The following is a 20864-nucleotide window of genomic DNA, read 5'->3' on the forward strand; positions in this document are numbered from 1 at the left end:
GGTGAGGGTGGTTGATGGTGGGTGGGTGGGCGGGTGAGGGTGGTCGGATGGTGCCGTGGTGTGCAATCTGTGCCCATACTCGGCGATTCCCATGACCCCCTAGTCCGTGAACCGGGCGGCTATCAGCCTGTCCCGTGCCCGCTGGCCCAGCCGGTAACAGTGGGCAGCCTCCCGTCCATGTCCAGCCCATCTGTCCTGACCATTGCCCCCATCCTCCTCATCTGGGGAGGACTGCGCCTCTTCCTGCTGCTCCTCCACTCCGCGCTCCTCTGCCTGCGGCACATCGCCCCTCTGCTGGGCCGTGTTGTACAGGACGCAGCAGAACACAACGATGCGGCCGACCCTATCTGACGGGTACTGGAGGGCCCCTCCAGAGCGGTCCAGGTACCGGAAGCGCATCTTCAGCAGCCCAAAGCACCTCTCTATCACACCCCTGGTCGCTGCATGGGCATCGCTGTAGCGGTTCTCCAAGTCAGTCTGTGGCCTCGGTATAGGCGTCATCAGCCACGACCACAACGGGTAACCCCTGTCGCCCAGCAACCAGCCCCTCAGCCGGGAGGGGGCGTCCCTCGAACAAGGTGGGGATGAAAGATTGCGCCAATACGGATGAGTCATGTAGACTGCCCGGGTACCGTGCGCAGATGTGCAGGATCCTCATGCGATGGTCATAGACCACCTGCACGTTCCTGGAATAGGTCCCCTTCTTATTCGTGACCACGGCCCTGTTATCCACAGGTGGCCGCACGGTGACGTGCATCCCATCGATCGCCCCTGGACCACGGGCATCCTGGCCACAGCAGCGAAGCCCGCTGCCCGGGCATCCTGCCGGCCTGGTGCACAGGCAACTGGATGGAGCGGACCGCAATGTCATATAGGGCGTCTGTCACTGCACGGATGCACCGATGCACCGATGCCTGCGAGATGCAGGACAGGCCCCACTCGGTGCCTGGAATGACCCCGTGGCATAGACGTTCAGGGCCACCGTAACCTTGACGGCCACGGGGAGAGGTTGTCCTCCCCCAGTGCCACATGGTGCCATGTGTGCCATCAGGTGGGAGATATGGGCGACGGTTTCTCGGCTCATCCTGAGTCTCATCCTGCATGCCCGGTCCGTGAGGTCCTGATACGACGAGCAGGGCCGGTACACACAGGGCCTCATCGGGCGTCTCCGTCGCCGAGGCACCACCTCCTCCTCCTCCTCCTCCCATCCTGTCGTGCAGGCGGCCCTCCAGCCTGGACGGCTGCCACCTGCCTCCCTGCGGCACGCTCCTCTGCGGCAGCCTCCGCCTCCTTCCTGGCACTCTCCTGCTCTAGCTCCCCCAAGGCAACATGTAGAACTGCGGCTCCTGCCACGGTGGCCAACATCGCTGGGTGATAACTAAACATAACAGCCTGCAGAGGGTGGGGGGTGGGGGGGATAGATGACATCTCACCATTGCCATATCCGCCCCCCCGGCAGCCAGGTGCCATGGGCTGCATGGTCTGATGCCAGCTGGCACATGGTCAGGCGGACATTCCCCCCCCCCCCTCCCCGGCACGTACCGTCCCCACCCCCCGCCCCCTCTCCTCCCCGGCACGCACCCTCGCCATCACGCACCCTCTCCAACCCCCCATCCCCTCCCCTCCCCCCCAGCCTCTCCCTCCCCCCAGCCCCTCCCTCCCCTCCCCTCCAGCCCCTCCCTCTGCCCCAGCCCTTCCCCCGCCCCTCCCTTCCTGCCAGCCCCTACCGCCCAGCCCCTCCCCACACCTCTCCCCAGACCCTCCCCTCCAGCTCCTCCCCCCAGCCTCTCCCTCAACCCCAGCCCCTCTCAACCCCCCAGCCCCTCCCCCCCAGCCCCTCCCCACCGCTCCCCAGCCCCTACCCCTCCCCCTAGCCACTCCCTCCCCCCAGCCCCTCCCCCCAGCCACTCCCCCTCCGGCACGGCTCCTGCGACACCCCCCACCACCTGCGGCCGTGCCGTCAATTCTCCAGTTGCCGCCCCACGCCGACTCCTACCTCCGCGCTGGCTGGCATCAACCATCATGACTGGTTGACACCGTTAAATAGGTGGTTTGATTTACGCCGGCGTGACCCGTGGTTAAATCGGCAGGACTTCGGCCCATCCGGCCCGGCGAATATTGGCAGCCCCGGGGCCCGTTGCGTTACACCGGTCCTCGACATTCTCTGAGGCACGCGGCGTGATTCACACCGACAAGATTTTTGGGGGGGCCAGAGAATATCGCGGGGCGGCCGGGCGGGATTTACACCCCCCCCCCCTGGCGATTCGCCGACCCGCCGGGGGGGGTCAGAGAATCCAGCCCCAGAGTTTTCACAGCCTATGTTATGATCGCTGAATTACAGGATTGTTCTGACGCGGCCAGGAGTACAACATTAAACTGGACACTGCTGTGAGCAACTATAGGAGAAGAAAAATCACAGAGATCATTTATTTTTTCATTTTCACTGTCCGCCTTTATTGATTAGTTTTAAAAGTATTAGAGTTGGTGAGTTTGAGCGGGGTGTTGTTCGGCAGTCAAGTCGAGAACAGGGAATGCCTGATGTGCTGGGAACAGACAGTGAAGAGAGTCGGATTTGAGGGAAAGGAGACAGAATTGGCGGCTTGGTGGCACAGTGGTTAGCACTGCTGCTTCACAGCGTCAGGGACCTGGGTTCAATTCCTGCCTTGGGTCACTGTCTGTGTGGAGTTTGCACATTCTCCTCATGTCTGCATGGGTTTCCTTTGGGTGCTCCGGTTTCATGAACATAGAACATAGAGTGCAGAAGGCAGCCATTTGGCCCATCGAGTCTGCACCAACCCACTTAAGCCCTCACTTCCACCCTATCCCCATAACCCAATAACCCCTCCTAACCTTTTTTTTGGCCACTAAGGGCAATTTATCATGGCCAATCCACCTATCCTGCACATCTTTGGACTGTGGGAGGAAACTGGAGCACCCGGAGGAAACCCACGCAGACACGGGGAGAACATGCAGACTCCGCACAGACAGTGAGGAATCGAACCTGGGACCCTGCCGCTGTGAAAGCACAGTGCTATCCACTTGTGCTACCGTGCTGCCCAAATTTCCTCCCACATCCCAAAGATGTGCAGGCTAGGTGGATTGATCATGCTAAATTGTCCCTTCGTGTTCGAAAGTTTAGCTGGGTTTATTGGGTTACAGGGATAGGGTGGGTTGTGGGCCTAGCTAGGGTGTTCTTTGAGATGGTCAGTGCAGAATCGAAGGGCCGAATGGCCTCCTTCAGTACTGTAGTGATTCTATGAGGCAGCAAATGGAGGGAAGGAGGGAGTGGGGTGAACGCAGTGTTTTCTGCAGTGTCAGCAGTAAAATGGTGGTTTGGAGCGGCACTGAGGGGAAAAATTCTTGTGCTGTATTACAGGGAGTCGGGAATTTTTATCGTACAAAAGACGGTCTTCAGAAGCATAAACATTGAGGACTAATGAGACTCATCTCACTGCTTCACGATCAGCTGGAGGGAGGGGGTGGGGTGGAAGTGTTCAGGGTGCTGATCTTTCTTTTAACAAAAGATTTAACCATCAGCAAGGCTCCTCATTATAATAATTGAGCTGGGCTCATTTCAACTACAGAGAGGAAGAATTTCAATCATTCAAATAATTAGCTACTTGACAGATCCTCTGGGAAGCTGGTCCTGCTTATGAAAAATGGAACTACTTCAGTCCTAATAATGGGGCAGTCTTTGTTGAGGTGGGGGAGGGCAGCCTCTTGTGGAACAATGCTGGCAAGGTGGTCGACTTCATCCCTGGTGCATGTCAGTCTGCTTGCTTCCTTTAGCGATCTAGGCTCATGTGTCACTAATAGCTGCCAGATTTTAGGCTGAAATACGTGGTGTAACCAGCCTGCCTGCCCCCCAACCCAGCAGCAACCCCCCCCCCCCCCTCCCTCACCCCTTTAACGCCAGATCCAGGCCATTTTAAATTCTGGACATCATTAGCATTTCCCAACTCAGACACTCCTGCTTCTGGCTGATGGAAATGATGCAGGGCAAGTGGTGGTGCTTGGGAGTTCCTGGCAAGGCAAGTAAAGGACGGGAGTGGAATCAGGAAAAGGGGGATCCAGGGTCAGGTGGGGCCACAATGGGGCCACAGGGGATGTGGGTGTCGCTGGCTGGCCCAGCATTTATTACCCATCCCTAATTGCCCCTTGACCTGAGTGGTTTACTGGGCCATTTCAGAGTGCAGTAAAGAGTCAACCAAATTGCTGTGTATTGGGAGTCACACGTAGGCCCTACCAGGTAAGGATGACAGATTTCCTTCCATAAAGGATATTAGTGAACCAGAGAGGTTTTTACGACAATCGACAATGGTTTCATGGTCATCGTATTTATTCCATATTTGTACTGAATTCAAATTTCACCATCTGCCATGGTTGGGTTTGAACCTGGGTCCCCAGAGCATTACTCTGGGTCTCTAGATTGCTAGTCCAGAGACTGAGTGTCTTTAAGACAGAGATAGATAAGTTTTTGATCAGGGGTTATGGGGAGAATGCAGGAGAATGGGGATAAGAAAAATATCAGCCATGATTGAATGGCGGAGCAGACTCGATGGGCCGAATTATGGCCTAATTCTGCTCCTAGGTCTTATGGGCTTACAATACCACAACGCTACTGCCTTCCCTGCACAAACACAAATAGACCTTCCTGCACCTTCTGGCCTGAAGAAATTGTCAAAACTTAAAAAGGTCAATCCTGGAGCCCCTGTAACCAGGATCCTGTTCACTATCAGCTTTCACTGGTGACTTTGCGACCATGTGTGCCTTAGTCCAACCTGCAACTAAAATGGTGCAGTCATCCTGATGGTGTGTCGGGTATGCTCCTCTGCCGGTCGATTTGCAGGTGGGGCCTATAAAAGTTCCTAATGGCCACCCATTCGCCCCAGCCTGTCTGTAATTTTATGGTGAAACAGGCGAGACCTAGGTCAGCAGGCTCGCCCTTGCCTCAGTTAAGGTCCTTTAATGGAAAATCATTGGCCATTTCACTCCCAGTGTCTCGGCAGACGGGAGGAGTTCAGGAGAAGGGGAAAACTTGGAAAGTCATCCTGTTCAGGCATCAGGTGGGAAGAGGGGTTGCCTCCTTCAACAGTCACCTTTCCACAGTTGGTATGACCCCGTAACAAGGTTCCCCCCCCCCCTTCCCCGAGGGTGCTCCTTCCCCCTCCCCAGGCCTCTTCATCAAGACCCTCATTCTTCTCTTCCCACTTCTTTGGCGTCACCTCCCCAAGCGCTGTGAGACCTCCTGCACTTAACTGGCTCTGGATTCCGAGACTTAGGAATCTGGTGGCAAAGCTGATTGGCCAGAAGCTCTCTGAGGTTGGACTTCCCAAGGGAGGAGAGAGGTCCTGACTCCAGCCAAGAAGCGTTGAATGGCTGCAGGGCAGGCAGTACAGATGGAGTCCATACACCACTGACCCTTCAGGGATCGCTGGGTTCCCAAAACTGCCAAAAAACATCCTTCCTTTTCTTATTAAAATGAGGCCTCCTCCTCCACTGTTTCTGCCTCATAAATGATCTTTTATTTCTTTGATTTGTCTCATAATGTTCTCCTGCTAATGATTCTGATGTTTCACCATCACTTGTTCTCGACTTTACTGATTCTCTATTTATTTTTCTGTTTGGGTGTACTTGTGTTGTTCCTTTCTTTTCGATTCTCTTTACTCTCTTCCTTCTTAAGTGCTATTCATCTGTAACATCTTCTAGTTCTGTGGAAGGATCCACAACTAAAATGCCTTGTCTGTTTTTCCCTCAGTTGCTGCCTGACCAGTTGAGTATTTCCAGTATTCTATGTCTTTTGGTTCAAAGTTTCAGATTTGCATTCTGCTTTATGTTCAAAAAAGAATATCCATGAAGGCAGAAAATATCATGAGCAAACTGTTGCCGATCAATCAGAGACAGATACAAACAGTTGCTTGATGGTACATAGCTTGAATATTGCTGAAAAGAGAGACATTTGCTGAAGATTTTGATCTTGCACTCATCAGAACAAATGCAAGAATGCCAAATTTCCAAGATCACAACTTAAGGAGGAAAGTGTGCTGATGGGCTGGCAACTCCATTCAGATTGGCTGAGGTGTTGACATGGCAAAAGTAAAGAGGAACTATATACACCCAAGCTCCTAGGTCATTCAAAATTGAACATATTCCTTTTGTTTACAGAATGTATCTCACTTCTAGCAAGCCATGGGCAGCATAGTAGCACAGTGGTTAGCTCTATGGCTTCACAGCGCCAGGGTCCCAGGTTCGATTCCCGGCTTGGGTCACTGTCTATGCAGAGTCTGCATGTTCTCCCTGTGTCTGCTGGGTCTCCTCCCACAAGTCCTGAAAGACATGCTGTTAGGTAATTTGGACATTCTGAATTCTCTCTCTGTGTACCCGAACAGGCGCCGGAATGTGGCAACTAGGGGCTTTTCATAGTAACTTCACTGCAGCGTTAATGTAAGCCTAAGTGTGACATTAAAGATTATTATTATTATTATGTTACGAACTCAACTGATTATCTAAATTGTTTGTCATTTTAGCTTTTAGCACACTCAGGATTGTTCGGCAAGCCCTGCCCAATTACAGAACCATATCTAACAGTTGACATTTTGGTTTTGCAAAAATTAACTGGTCTGTACTATGCCTATGACAAAAAAACAAAGGAATACGGTCCTCCTCTATCCCTTAATCAAATCTACGACATTGAAGCACGTTTTGCGGCCCTCACTGGTCCATAATAGTATTTGTGCCCCAAACGATCTCCCTCCCACCTCTCGTCAGCCAACCCTGGAATATCCTTCAATTCATTTCTCCATCACGTGCTTAGGCTAACTTTTCCTTAAAAATTTATATTCCACAAGTTGATGGCAAATTAAGGTGTGGTCAACATGGCCAATTTGTGACTCTCACATTTTCTAACTATTACTTTTATCCATTATATGACTGGAAAAGGAAAAGGCTGCAAAGTAAGGGGCAAAGAGCTGGGAAGTAAGACCAAGTGATCAGCTCTTTAAAAGAGTTGCCACAAGCACGATGAGCCAAATAGCCTCCTGCTGTGCTGTGTCATTCTATGGATGTTAATGGCCGGAAACCCATGTGAGGCATACTAACCTTTGTGAACACCTTCTCATATCACATACTGATACAGTGCCGCACCGGTTAGTGCAAAATATATCTTCATCCATCCTAGCCTTTCCAGAATTTTAGTTACTCGGGCAGGCGTGCACCCAAGCGGAAGCACGTGAAACTGAGCAAAAAGACATTGGGCCTGACTTCATCGCGCACTCGCATTATGCTTTGATAGCGGGTGACGTGAGACTTGGAAGTGCGACTACCAACAATCAAGCTGGCAATTAAGCCCATTTAAGGGCCAGTTGAACACAATTTTACGTGCCCCGTCTGCTATTACTGTTGACGGGTGGGCCAATTTGTCAGCTGGCCTTTAGGTTTTAGCTTCAACCACTATCCAGGGCGGATTAAATGTCCGGACTAAAATTCTGGATGTTATTTAACGCCCCAAAAACAGAGACCCGGGCGCTGAGAAGGACCTCGTAGTTTCTTATGCCCTCGGTGAGTAACACCTCACTGAGGCCCCACTTACCTCACTTCTTCCACTGTTAAGTTCAGTGCATCAGTGCAGGAAGAGATCTGGGCGCTTATTTAAATGCCATCCCAATCTCCCAACCCACCCTGGACACACCACAGCGGCCTTCAGACTGCACTGCCCCAGCTTACACCCCACCTCTTAAGGGCAAGCCTTCCCGGGCCCAATTCCTGGCGTGGGCAACCTGGCACTCAGTCAGTGCAAAGGTGCCCATGTTCCAGGGGGAGTGACAGGGTACCACCCTGCCCAGAGTCCGATCACGAGGCTTCTGATGACCTGGGAAAGCCCCCCCCCCCCCCCCCCCCCCCAGGTGCCATTGCTTCACAACACCAGGGTCCCATGTTCGATTCCCAGCTTGGGTCACTGTCTGTGCGGAGTCTGCATGTTCTCCCCGTGTCTGCATGGATTTCCTCCGGGTGCTCCAGTTTCCTCCCACAAGTCCCGAAAGATGAATTGGGTGAATTGGACATTCTGAATTCTCCCTCGGGGTACCCGAGCAGGCGCCGAAGTGTGGGGATTTTCACAGTAACTTCATTACAGTGTTGGTGTCAGCCTACTTGTGACAATAGAGATTATTATAATATTATTACGCCTGGTCCACCTTTGTGTGGACTAGTGCTAAACAATGCCATGGTGAGGTCTCCCAGGCACGGTGACTCGTTCCTGGCCTGGGAGAATCTGGCACCGACATATATAAATGAGCCTAATGGCCCATGTAAATATGTTAATCCGGATCTCACCCAGCGAGGACGAGATCTAGATCGTGAAGTCTCACGAAATCTAAAGAGATCTTGCGAGGCATTCCGAGTGTCACAAATCCTGCGAGATTTAACGGTCGCGTCACATCCCAGAGTCGGGCACGGCGAAGCCATTCAATCGGGTCCAAAATCAAAAAGTGTCTCTGTGGACTGCCGTTTGTGCTTGACTGTGCTGTCTAGACACACTGTGCATAGTTTTTCCAGGTCTGAGCTCCATGTCACAACTCCACAGTGGCTGTCCCCCTCCAATGGGAGCACGTTAGAAGCACCGGTCCACACCCTCCTTTTTTTTTAGCGCAGAAGCCCCCAAACCCTCAGTAGCGCTGAGCGTTTCTCAGTGTGGAGGCCCATTAATTAACCAGCCAGCGTGAAATCATATTCCAGGGCTGCCTGCCTCCAGAAGCGTGCTTTGTGCCTGCTGAATGTGAGCACCCGACGGACAACAAAAAAAATCAGACTCAGTGTTGTACTATGCTGCTGATCTCCACAGAGAGTGAAAGAAAGTTGTAAACATTGCCAAGGTTAAATATTTAATGTTTAAAGCATTTTGAAATTTATTTCATTTTTAAACAGTCAGGACACTTAGTAATGTAAAACTGGGCAACCAATCGAGAAATTTCATCCGACAAGAAATAATAATAACTTCAAAGCTTATACAGACTACAAGGCGCCAGGAAAATTCCTCTCTATTGATCTGTACTGCACAACACACAATTCAAGTGCAATATTGAAACAAATCAAAACTGCAAAGCAACTTTAAAAGTAAACAAGCTGGGGACACCAGACAATTTGCAAGCTACCCTTGACTGTTTCTATCTTGTTTAGTCTCTTTGACCATGTGGGGTAGATTTTCCATCCGACTGGCATACAGAGAGACATTCTGGCAGCCCTTTCTTCTGGCTCGGACACCTGGAACATTTTTCCGGCTGTCCCTCATTTGCATTTCAGTGCACAGGTTGCCCATGTGTTGGGAATGATCGGGGAGAGGGGGCTGTTGGATTTCCGCCAAGCATCACTAATATTTAAATGGTGAATGAAACTCTTAAAAACTTTCTCCTGAGCAGGTAAGAGGGAGATCTGCTGAAAACCAACTAGTTTCCATCTTTACATGTGCAGATGTGACATCCAGCTGCTATTCCAACTGTGGGCCTGAGTGGGGAGCTTTTTGTGCCCTTTTCCACTGGATGCACCTAACTAGAAGAGGAGGCAGGGTCAGAAGATGTCTCAAAGGCAAATCTTTTTACATTTTTTGACTTTCTTGTGTGGCCTGGTAGTTCCTCCAGATTCCATGGGGAATATTTAGTGTGGTGTTCTTTGTGGTGCTAATTCTAGGATGGTTGGCATAGTGTTTTATATTGAACAAAACTATAGATTTATTTACACAACTTAATTGGATTCGACACTTACTCCTATATAATACAGTTGATAATAAACATACGATCTACACTCATCTACTACTAATCTCTACACTAATACATTAACTGTGATCTGCTCTCACTTACACTATCTTTCCTACAGTCTGTCTTCTAAGTTTCTCCTCAACCTCTCACCCCCATGGCTTAGCATCGATGCCTTATATAGTTCTACATCCAGCTCCCTCTAGAGGTTGATTTGGACATAACATTAACCCTCACAGTTCTGTACATTTATGATATTGTCACATTTAGATGTCCCCGGTCCCAGAATCCTCCACTTCCTTGCCCTCCAAACCCACCTCGCATCAATTTACCTGAACAAATTGAAAAGGTGAAATGAACTTGAACAAATACAGCATCAAGGAAGAATGACCATTTAACTGTCAGGTTTCTATAAAAGTCCAGTAGGGCTGGGTAATGTCCCCAGTATCAGCACTTTTTAAACAATGCTTCTACTCTCACAGACGCTGGGGAGCTCCTTGGTGTTGTCTAGTATTTGTCGTTATACATTGCCTCCGTTACTGTTCTCTTCTCCCCTTCTCTAGGTTCTCCTCACCCTCTAAAGGTTGCCACAGAAACCTTGGAAAAGAACCAGCCTGAAAAACTACAGTCAACTGCTTTACCTCATTTTGGTTCAAATGGCTTCAGAGCCATTATTCCGTTGTAAGACTTTGATTTTCATTCAGCCTATCTGCAACTTACATCAGAGCCATCTCTAAAATGTGTGTGGTTAAAATGACCATAAGGTGGGGATGAGCTAGGAGGACATTGATAAATATTCAGCTGCCAATTTACCTACCCAGCTATCTCATTCCTATTGAGTGGGCAGGTTAAAACTGGGGCTTTGAAACTCAGCCCTCAGAACTGATGGGCCTCACGGCAGGAACATTACATGAAGTGGTAGGCACTGGATGCACACACAAACCCTGTCAGTTGATATATACATGCTAAAAAAACGATGGATTTTTAGGTGGCGTTCTGCCAACGCTCACAAAAGTTGTCATAAGAGTAAAAGGAACGCTGTGATACATGAACAGCTCAATCCGACTATCACAGATAAAGCCACATTTATTCACATCATAGCTGCCCTAACAACTGAGTACAGGCTTATAAGAATCAGCCAAGTCAACCAGAACAGTCAGTGATAGCTGAATGCCTTTCCTGAACAACATGAGGTGGACTTTTATAAAAGCCCGATAGTTTCATCGTCATTTTTCCCCAATACTCTAGATGTTGAATTTCATTTCACAATTCGCATTGCCATCTTTTCAATTAGCTTGTTCTAGGTTATCCGTCTCGCATCATAGCCATGTGTGTATCCTTGCAACCTGAATTACCCTAAATTTAAATCATATATGATCCTATATCTACTTGGAAATATACACTGTGGGTAATTGTCTGCCTGTTGAAGAAGCCACCCAAATTTGATGGTGAATGCTGCCCTACGATGCTCCTCTAACTACCCATTTGTGATGTTGTACTAACAAGACCGGGTTCCCTGCCAAAGCGGTTCATCAAACAAATGATAGTGATAATTTATCAAAATTCACTAGACTCTGGGGTGGTCCCAGAGGATTGGAAAGTAGCAAACGAGACACCACTGTTTAAAAAAGGAGGTCGGCAGAAAGCGGGTAATTATAGGCCAGTGAGCTTAACTTCGGTTGTAGGGAAAATGCTGGAATCTAGCATTAAGGAGGAAATAGCGGGGCACCTGGAGGGAAATTGTCCCATTGGGCAGACGCAGCATGGGTTCATAAAGGGTAGGTCGTGTCTGACTAATTTGGTAGAATTTTTTGAGGACGTTACCAGTGCAGTAGATAACGGGGAGCCAATGGATGTGGTATATCTGGATTTCCACAAGGAAATTTGACAAGGTGCCACACAAAAGGTTGCTGCATAAACTAAAGATGCATGGCATTGAGGGTAAAGTGGTAGCATGGGTAGAGGATTGGTTAACTAACAGAAAGCAGAGAGTGGGGATAAATGGGTGTTTCTCTGGTTGGCAACCTGTAACTAGTGGGGTCCCTCAAGGATCAGTGTTGGGCCCGCAGTTGTTCACAATTTACATAGATGATTTGGAGTTGGGGACCAAGTGCAATGTGTCAAAGTTTGCAGACGACACTAAGATGAGTGGTAAAGCAAAAAGTGCAGAGGATACCGGAAGTGTGCAGAAGGATTTGGATAGGTTAGGTGAATGGGCTAGGATCTGGCAGATGGAATTCAATGTTGCCAAGTGTGAGGCTATCCATTTTGGGAGGAATAACAGCAGAATGGATTATTATTTAAACGATAAGATGTTAAAACATGCTGATGTGCAGAGGGACCTGGGTGTGCTGGTGCACGAGTCACAAAACGTTTTGTCTTTCATTGCTAGAGGGATGGAGTTCAAGACTAGGGAGGTTATGCTGCAATTGTATCGGGTGTTGGTGAGGCCACATCTGGAGTATTGTGTTCAGTTTTGGTCTCCTTACCTGAGAAAGGACATATTGGCACTGGAGGGAGTGCAGAGGAGATTCACTAGGTTGATCCCAGAGTTGAGGGGATTAGATTATGACGAGAGGTTGAGTAGACTGGGACTGTACTCATTGGAGTTTAGAAGGATGCGGGGGGGATCTTATTGAAACATATAAAATGATGAAGGGAATAGATAGGATAGATGCGGGCAGGTTGTTTCCACTGGTCGGGGAAAGCAGAACTAGGGGGCATAGCCTCAAAATAAGGGGAAGTAGATTTAGGACCGAGTTTAGGAGGAACTTCTTCACCCAAAGGGTTGTGAATCTCTGGAATTCCTTGCCCAGTGAAGCAGTTGAGGCTCCTTCTTTAAACGTTTTTAAGAAAAAGATAGATACCTTTCTAAAGAATAAAGGGATTCGGGGATATGGTGTACGGGCTGGAGAGTGGAGCTGAGTCCACAAAGATCAGCCATGATCTCATTGAATGGCGGAGCAGGCTCGAGGGGCCAGATGGCCTACTCCTGTTCCTAGTTCTTATGTTCTTATGTGTTACGCACAAACAGCTGAAAAACCAAACAGTAGCAAATTGGCGATCTGCTACAGAACCCAGCTACTTCAGCTTGATTTAATTGGAAAGGAAAACTGGTCATGGGGTTCAACTGGTGGCCAGTTTTCCACCACCCATTTCCTACCATTGCCCAAGGGAAGCTTTAACACGGCTGGCTTTTCAAAAGAGTAAAGAGAATATCACAATGCTTCAACTACTAAAGATAGTTAGACCCCAGGCAGGAAATTGAGGTACCTGGCGACCTCCAAAACTCCATTTCCTACCTCCCCCCTCTCCCGATCTATCCACTGAGACCTCAACCTCTCCCCCAAGCGTTCCGTACCACCCTGCCCTGGAACCCCTGCCACTTTGTCCTCTGGTTTCTGGGACATAGGGCATGGTTTACTGGCTGTTCACGCCAGTGCAAGCGTTTCCCAGTGACGAGGGGTGCAGTCAGCGGGAAATCCCATTGACAACGACGGGATTGGTAAATCCCGCTGACCGGCTGCCTCCGCCACCGAAACACAGGTTGGTTGGTAAATCTAGCCAACGGCGAGGTTTTCCAGTCGTGCTTGCCCTGAGACCGGGCATTCTGGCTTAAAGTAACCTTTAAATGGTCCACCAAATGTTCCGTCCTGTCCGCGACAATTCCCTGTGGCGGGTGGGACTGGAAAAGCTACCCCTTAGTGCCAGGAAGCTCCTTGCAGTGCCTCTTCTAGCCACTGCAGCACTGTGCTTGGAGGGACTAACAAACCGACCACCAATCTGATTGACTAGCAGCTGTCCAAGGCTGGACTTCCTCCTGAGTGAGAGATGGAAATCTTTCCTTCTGCCAATCAACACTCATTGTTGTTCACTCGCAGCTCTTTATGGGACTTCTAAAGTCCACCAACAAATAGAAAATAAGATTTTCCTGACCTTTAACAGTGAACCAAAGTGAGCATTGACATGGTTGGTTTTTCGGAAGAGTAAAGAGAATATCACAATGCTCCAACTACTAAAGATAGTTGGATTTCAGACAGGAAGTGGGGACATCTGGTGACCACCAAAACCACCTCTCCCAATCTATCCACCGACACCCCGACCTCCTGGCTTCACCCCAATTCCCATCCCCACCATACCTCTCCCAGGATTTATTACAGATCAGCTTGTCATCCAAGGCAGTTAATTTTGAGAAGGCACTAAGTATCAAGCTTGGGGGTGCCTGATTTGCATTCACAGCTCACTGGCTTTGTGAAAATAAGGTTCAACATCCCATTTTGGGTGAATTTCGGGCCTCTGTACTTCAGACACATCGCTCACTTTGTGCCCAGCACAACCTGAATTACTCAGCCAATATTACCAAACAGTGGCTTATAGATAACGAAGAGCAGCTGTGAATTGTTTTGTTAATGGATGTGGAAAAAATGATATGCAAGTCATGTTAGCAGCACAGTGCGGCAGTGTGAATCCAGCCCCTAATAATGTCAGGTCCACAGCGTAGAGTAAATTGTTTTACTCAAATTCTGCAATTTGCTCAGGTCAGCCATAACATTGAGTGGTGTGGAAATTGGATATGTCATGCTGGTGCAGCAGGTCGGGCTTTTTAATGTAAGTAGTTAAAGTGCATGAATGGAAATTTCAAGAAATCTTACTCTGCATCTGTGCTGCACATATGCCGAGAACCCTTAAAAGGCAAAAGCCAGGAAATGTTCCACTCAACATTACAGGATCTTGGTGCGTACAAAATGTAATAAAAATGTCTCAGAAGTAGATAATAAAGTGTTAGCTTATCCCTATAAACTGTTCAAACAGAAAATAACTTGAAAACTTCAGCAACCAAAATCAGTTATCCAGCTGTCATATTCTAGGAAGGCAGTATCCATCAGTAGAACCTTTCTAAAATTGAGTTGGATTCTTTATTTGCATCTGTGTTCCCACCAACCCTCAGGTAGGACTTATCAAGAAACAAGCTGCTGGTATTGGGAGAATGCCAAAATGCGTGTGCTCAGATTACCCTCAGCAAGTCAGAAATGGACACAATCCTATTACTGTATCTGAGGGTAGAACTGAGTGACCATGGGCGAGATTCTCCGTGAATCGGCGCGATGGCCCGAACCCGGCGCCAAAAACGGCACAAGTCACTCCGCCGTCGGGCCCCCCGAAATGTCGCGAATTCTCCGGCCCAGAATGGGCTAGTAGCCATGTGACGGCATCACGCACGGCGTCACTGCACAAAAGATGCCCCCCGAGACCGGGCAAAATGGCCACCCGCCGCTCAGCGCCAAGTGAGTCCACCCACTGCCTGCACCCCTTTCCCCTTGCCCCATCCCCCATCCCCCATATCCCCTTCCCCCATATCCCACCTTCCCCCATATCCTCCCATACCCCCTCTTTCCCATACCTCCCTTCCCCCCTTTCCCATATCCCCTTCCCCATATCCCCCTTCCCCCATATCCCCCTTCCCCATATCCCCCTTCCCCATATCCCCTTCTCCCATATTCCCCCTTCCCCCATATACCCTTTCCCCCATAACCCCCCTTCCCCATATCCCCCCTTCCTCCATATTCCCCTTCCCCCATATCCCCCTTCCCCATATCACCCCTTCTCCCATATCCCCCTTCCCCCTTATCCCTGCTTCCCCCATTCTCCCATACCCCCCTTTCCCCTTCCCCATATCCCCTTCCCCCCCCTTCCCCCATATCCCCCTTCCCCATATCCCCCTTCCCCCATATCCTCTTCCCCATATCTCCCATTCCCCATAATCCCCCATATCCCTTCCCCATATCCCCTCTCCCCATATCCCCCTTCCCCATATCCCCCTCACCCATATCCCCCTTCCCCCCATATTCCCCCTTATCCCCTTCCCCCATATCCCCTTCCCCATATCCCCCTTCCCCCATATCCCCCTTCCCCATATCCCCCTACCCCCATATCCCCCTTCCCCATATCTCCCCTTCCCCCATAATCCCCCATATCCCCCTTCCCCCATATCCACTCTCCCCATATCCCTCTTCCGCCATATCCCCCCTCCCCATATCCCCCTTCCCCCATATCTCCCCTTCCCCCATATCTCCCCTTCCCCCATAAACCCACTTCCCCATATCCCCTTCCCCATATCCCCTTGCCTCATATCCTCCTTCCACCATATCCCCCATATCCCCCCTTCCCCCATATCCCCCCTTCCCCCATACCCCCCTTCCCCATATCCCCTCTTCCCCCATATCCCCCTTCCCCTATATCCCCCCTTCCCCCATATCCCCCTTCCCCCAGATGGCCCAAGAGCCAGAGCCAGCAGCAGATCGCAGAAGCACTCAACGCCATGGCCCAATCTCAGCAGGCAATGGCCCAGTCTCTGCATGCCAACGCTGAGGACATCTGCGCCATTGCCCAGGTGCTGGCCGGCATCGCCCAGACACAGACAGCCAACTCCCTGAGCTCCATGACTGCCAACTTGCAGACCCTTGTTGATACCAGGCCGGGCCTCCAGGACTGGCAGCGCCAGGTGTCGGGGGGGCATTGGGGGCTCGGTCCGTTCGCATCCCCGACCCATGCAGAGGCCCGGGGATCATCGGGCACCCCGAGAGAGGAGGAGGTGCTGGGGCCCATTCCAGGTTCCCCTGTAGGGGAGATCCCAGACCACCGTGACACCTCAGACTCCCCCCTTCCGTATCAGGTGCATCTGGTGGGACGGGCAGGACAGGCTGGCAGCTCGCCATCCAAGTTGTCCGAGCCGCAGCCTGGCCCATCTAGGCTGGGCCGCTCCAGGAAACGGCCGCCAAAGGGGTCTCTAATCACAGGGCAGGAATCACAGGAGTCCGCCTCCAGTTCTGCTGCACCGTCTGGGGAACCACCTAGGCGTAATCATAGGGCCTGTAAGGCCAGAAAATTAGACACTGAGTAAGTTGGCACGGGTGCAGGGCACAGATTAGTTCTGGGGCTAGAGCACGTGTATGAGCTGTTTGTTATTAAAATCACTTTTACACCGACAGAAGCTGCCTTTGTGCTCTGTCTGATGCGTGCGGGGATGGGGTGTGAGGTGAGCGCCAGTGTGTGTGTGAGGGGTGATAGAACGTCGGCCTCAGGTGAGTGTGGCCCCCCCTCCCCCCGAGTCGCCCTCGCCATCCCCCCCGGGCAGACAACGGGACCGTGCGCTGCAGTGTCACGGCCGCATTCAGGGACAGTCCGGGTGGAGGGTGGTACTGTGGCCATGGGTCAAACATTGTCATCACAGGGCGGGTTGTCATCATCCTCCATGGCCTGCAATAGACACGCTTCCACCGGCGACAGTATGAGCCCGGCCCGTTGTGCCGCAGGTGGATGTGCAATGGAGGGGTGGTGTGCATGCGGGTGGAGTGAGGGTGGTTGGTGTTGGGTGGGTGGGGCGAGGGTGGTTGGTGTTGGGTGGGTGGGGTGAGGGTAGTTGGTGTTGGGTGGGTGGGGTGAGGGTGGTTGGTGTTGGGTGGGTGGGGCGAGGGTGGTTGGTGTTGGGTGGGTGGGGTGAGGGTAGTTGGTGTAGAGTGGGTGGGGTGAGGGTGGTTGGTGTTGGGTGGGGCGGGGTGAAGGTGGTTGGTGTTGGGTGGGGGAGTGAGGGAGGTAGGTTGGTGCCGTGGTGTGCAGTCTGTGCCCATATCCGGCGATTCCCACGCCCACCTAGTCCGTGAACCGGGCGGCTATCAGCCTATCCCGTGCCCGCTGGCTCAGTCGGTAACGGTGGGCAGCCTCCCGTCCATGTCCAGCCCATCTGTCCTGACCATTGCCCCCATCCTCCTCATCTGGGGAGGTCTGCGCCTACTCTTGCTGCTCCTCCCCTTCCCCCTCCTCTGCTTGCAACACATCGCCCCTCTGCTGGGCTATATTGTGCAGGACGCAGCAGACCACAACGATGGGCCGACCCTATCTGACGGGTACTGGATAGCCCCTCCATAGTGTTCCATCTTCAGCAGTCCAAAGCACCTCTCTATCACATCCCTGGTTGCTGCATGGGCATCGTTGTAGCGTTTCTCCGCATCAGTCTGTGGCCTCGGTATAGGCGTCATCAGCCACGACCGCAACGGGTAACCCCTGTCGCCCAGCAACCAGCCCTTCAGCCGGGGGGAGCGTCCCTCGAACACGGTGGGATGAAAGATTGCGCCAATACGGATGAGCCATGGACACTGCCCGGTACCGGGCGCAGACGTGCAGGATCCTCGTGCGGTGGTCATAGACCACCTGCACGTTCATGGAATAGGTCCCCTTCCTATTCGTGAACACAGCCTTGTTATCTGCAGATGGCCGCACGGCGACGTGCCTCCCATCGATCACCCCCTGGACCATGGGCTTCCTGGCCATGGCAGCAAAACCCGCTGTCTGGGCATCCTGGCTGGCCCGGTGCACAGGAAACTGGAAACTAGATGGCATATAGGGCATCTGTCACTGCCCGGGTGCACCGATGCCTGCGAGATGCCGGACAGGTCCCCACTCGGCGCCTGGAATGACCCCGTGGCATAGAAGTTCAGGGCCACCGTAACCTTGACGGCCACGGGGAGAGGGTGTCCTCCCCCAGTGCCATGCAGTGCCAGGTGTGCCATCAGGTGGCAGATGTGTGCCACGGTTTCCCGGCTCATCCGGAGTCTCCTCCTGCATGCCCGGTCCGTGAGGTCCTGGTATGTCGAGCGGGGCCGGTACACACGGGGCCTCATCGGGCGCCTCCGTCACCGTGGCAGCACCACCATCTCCTCCTCCTCCTCGTCCTGTCGTGCGGGCGGCCCTCCAGCCTGGGCGGCTGCCACCTGCCTCCCTGGCACGCTCCTGCTCCAGCTCCCCCAGGGTAACATGTAGAAGTGCGGCTCCCGCCATGGCGGCCAACATCGCTGGGTGATGGCCAAACATAACGGCCTGCAGGGGGTGGGGGTGGGGGGGATAGACGACATGTCACCATTTCCCATACCCCCCCCCCCCCCCCCCCACGCAGCCAGGTGCCATGAGCTGCATGGTCACGACTGTTGCCAGGTGGCACATGACCAGGCGGACACACCCCACCTCCACGGCACGCATTTCCCCCTAGTCCCCGATGGTACCACCCCCTTTCCGCCCCTCCAACTCCCTTCCCCGTTCCCTCCCCACCCACTTCCCTTTCCCCACCCCAGTTCTCTCTCAAAGATCCTCTCTCCACCTGCTTAGCCCTTGGCGCTCTGCCACTACGTCTCGGTATTTCCACAGGATGCACACCATGGTGGAGACAACCTGCTGCTTATTGCGACCCTTGGCCTTTGATGCCCTTGCTGGGTGTCCTCTGGGGGTCCCAGCCCACTCGCCGGCAGAACATGCCCTGCCTTGTCACCTTGTTCCGGATGCTGACTCCAAGACGCAATGTTGTCGGGGGGTGGGCTCGGGGATGCTGGCGACTGCCGTTGTCACCCTGTAGGGAGACTCCGGATTGGCCCCTAGCACCCACTCCTCCTTGGGTCACCTCAGGATGGAGGGGCAGCTGGACTGAGCTCCAGATGCTGCTGCATCATCTGGCTCTGCCAGCCCTGGTGGCACCCCAATATCTGCGCCCTCAGCGATGCCCAGCTCTGCAGTGTCTCGTCAACGTCCAACTGCTTCTAGGACATGCTCTGGAGCACCTCGGCAATACCCACCTGAGACTGGGACGTGCTCCACAGTCCCTCGGAAAAGTCCACCTGCAACTGGCACATGCTGTCGAGGTGCTCAGCCATGGCCGTCACTGACTGGGCAATGCCTTGGACACCACCATTCATGCTGCTGATGTTGTGCTCCAGGCTCTGCACTGCAGTCACCACCCTAGTAGTGTTGGCCTTGGTGCAAAACATTGCTGGCACCATCAGCCCGCACCCTCAGCCTTTGGGACTCCTCCATCGACTGTGAACCGGCTGGAGTGCTGCTGACATTCCCCTCTAAATCTCTAGGCCGCACCCTATTGACTGCATGAGTTCTGGGTTAACCTGTTCCAGAGGCTCAGCATTTGATTGGGACTCAGCTATATCCTGGGTTCCAGCAGACCCCCGACTGCTGTCTCGCCTGGATATTCCTGCCCTTGTGCATCAGCAACTGTGCGGTGCTCACCAGAATGTTCCCCGGAAGCCTGTCCACTACCTTCGCCCACCGAGGTGCGTCTCCCTACGCTGGTGGAGGGTGGGGATGATAGCTGTGCCGTGACTTAAATGGTGGCATCCTCGGAGCTCTCCTCCGTGGTGTTCTCTTGGAGGCACGGTGGTGGGGGAAGGGGCAGGGACCACTCCGGATGGGCCGGCGCCGTCGGATGGAGATCCTGCAGGAGAATGGACATGTGGCCAGTGAGATGGCAGGATTGACATGCCGGCATGTGCAACTCACATGTGACCGGTCTTCTGGATGGGGTCCACTGGTTACCCACCTCTGCAGTGCAGGCCAACCTTGATGTCAGTGACCAATCTGTCCCCGGCCACCCTCAGAACCTTCAACCTCCTTGTAGGGGGTGAAGGCTCTAGTGTCCTTCGCCCATGTTGGGTGCGGGTGGGGGCAGGGCCAGGCACATGGATGTCGGTGGGGGGGGGGGGGACGTGGTGACAGGCAGGACCGGTGGAGGTCATTGAGCTTTTTATGGCACTGTTTGGCAGCCCCTCCGGGTTACCCTCCCCGCACTGACGACCACTGTCACTTCTTCCCAGTCAGCACTGGCTGCCCTGTACACAGAGGGAGAATTCAGAATGTCCAATTCACCTAACAGCACGTCTTTCGGGACTTGTGGGAGGAAACCGGAGCACCCGGAAGAAATCCACGCAGACACGGGGAGAACGTGCAGACGCCGTACAGACAGTGACCCAACTCGGGAATCGAACCTGGGCCCCTGGCGCTGTAAAGCAGCAGTGCTAACCACTGTGCTACTGTGCCGCCCCTACTTGTTCCACAACAATGACTTCAAGATATATTAATCAAATTATTTTATTGGAATATATGTACAGGAGGTTTAAGAACTGGTTTTGCCAAACATGACAGAGAACAAAGTCATCAAAGCCATATGGAAAAACTGCAGTTGAAAGCAGTGAGGAATTTCTCTCTCTCTGAACCTATGTGGTAGCACTGATGCCTCACAGCGCCGGGGACCCAGGGTTGATTCCATCCTTGGGTAACTGTCTG

General features: G+C 52.4%; 1 protein-coding gene across 1 annotated transcript in view; it reads right to left on the reverse strand.

Annotated features, from left to right (window-relative positions):
• Positions 1–20864, reverse strand: part of LOC140411728 (uncharacterized) — a 477774-nt gene that overhangs the window by 189436 nt on the left and 267474 nt on the right. The window lies entirely within an intron of this gene.

This window comes from Scyliorhinus torazame, chromosome 4, assembly GCF_047496885.1.
Source record: "Scyliorhinus torazame isolate Kashiwa2021f chromosome 4, sScyTor2.1, whole genome shotgun sequence".
NCBI classification, from domain to species: domain Eukaryota; kingdom Metazoa; phylum Chordata; class Chondrichthyes; order Carcharhiniformes; family Scyliorhinidae; genus Scyliorhinus; species Scyliorhinus torazame.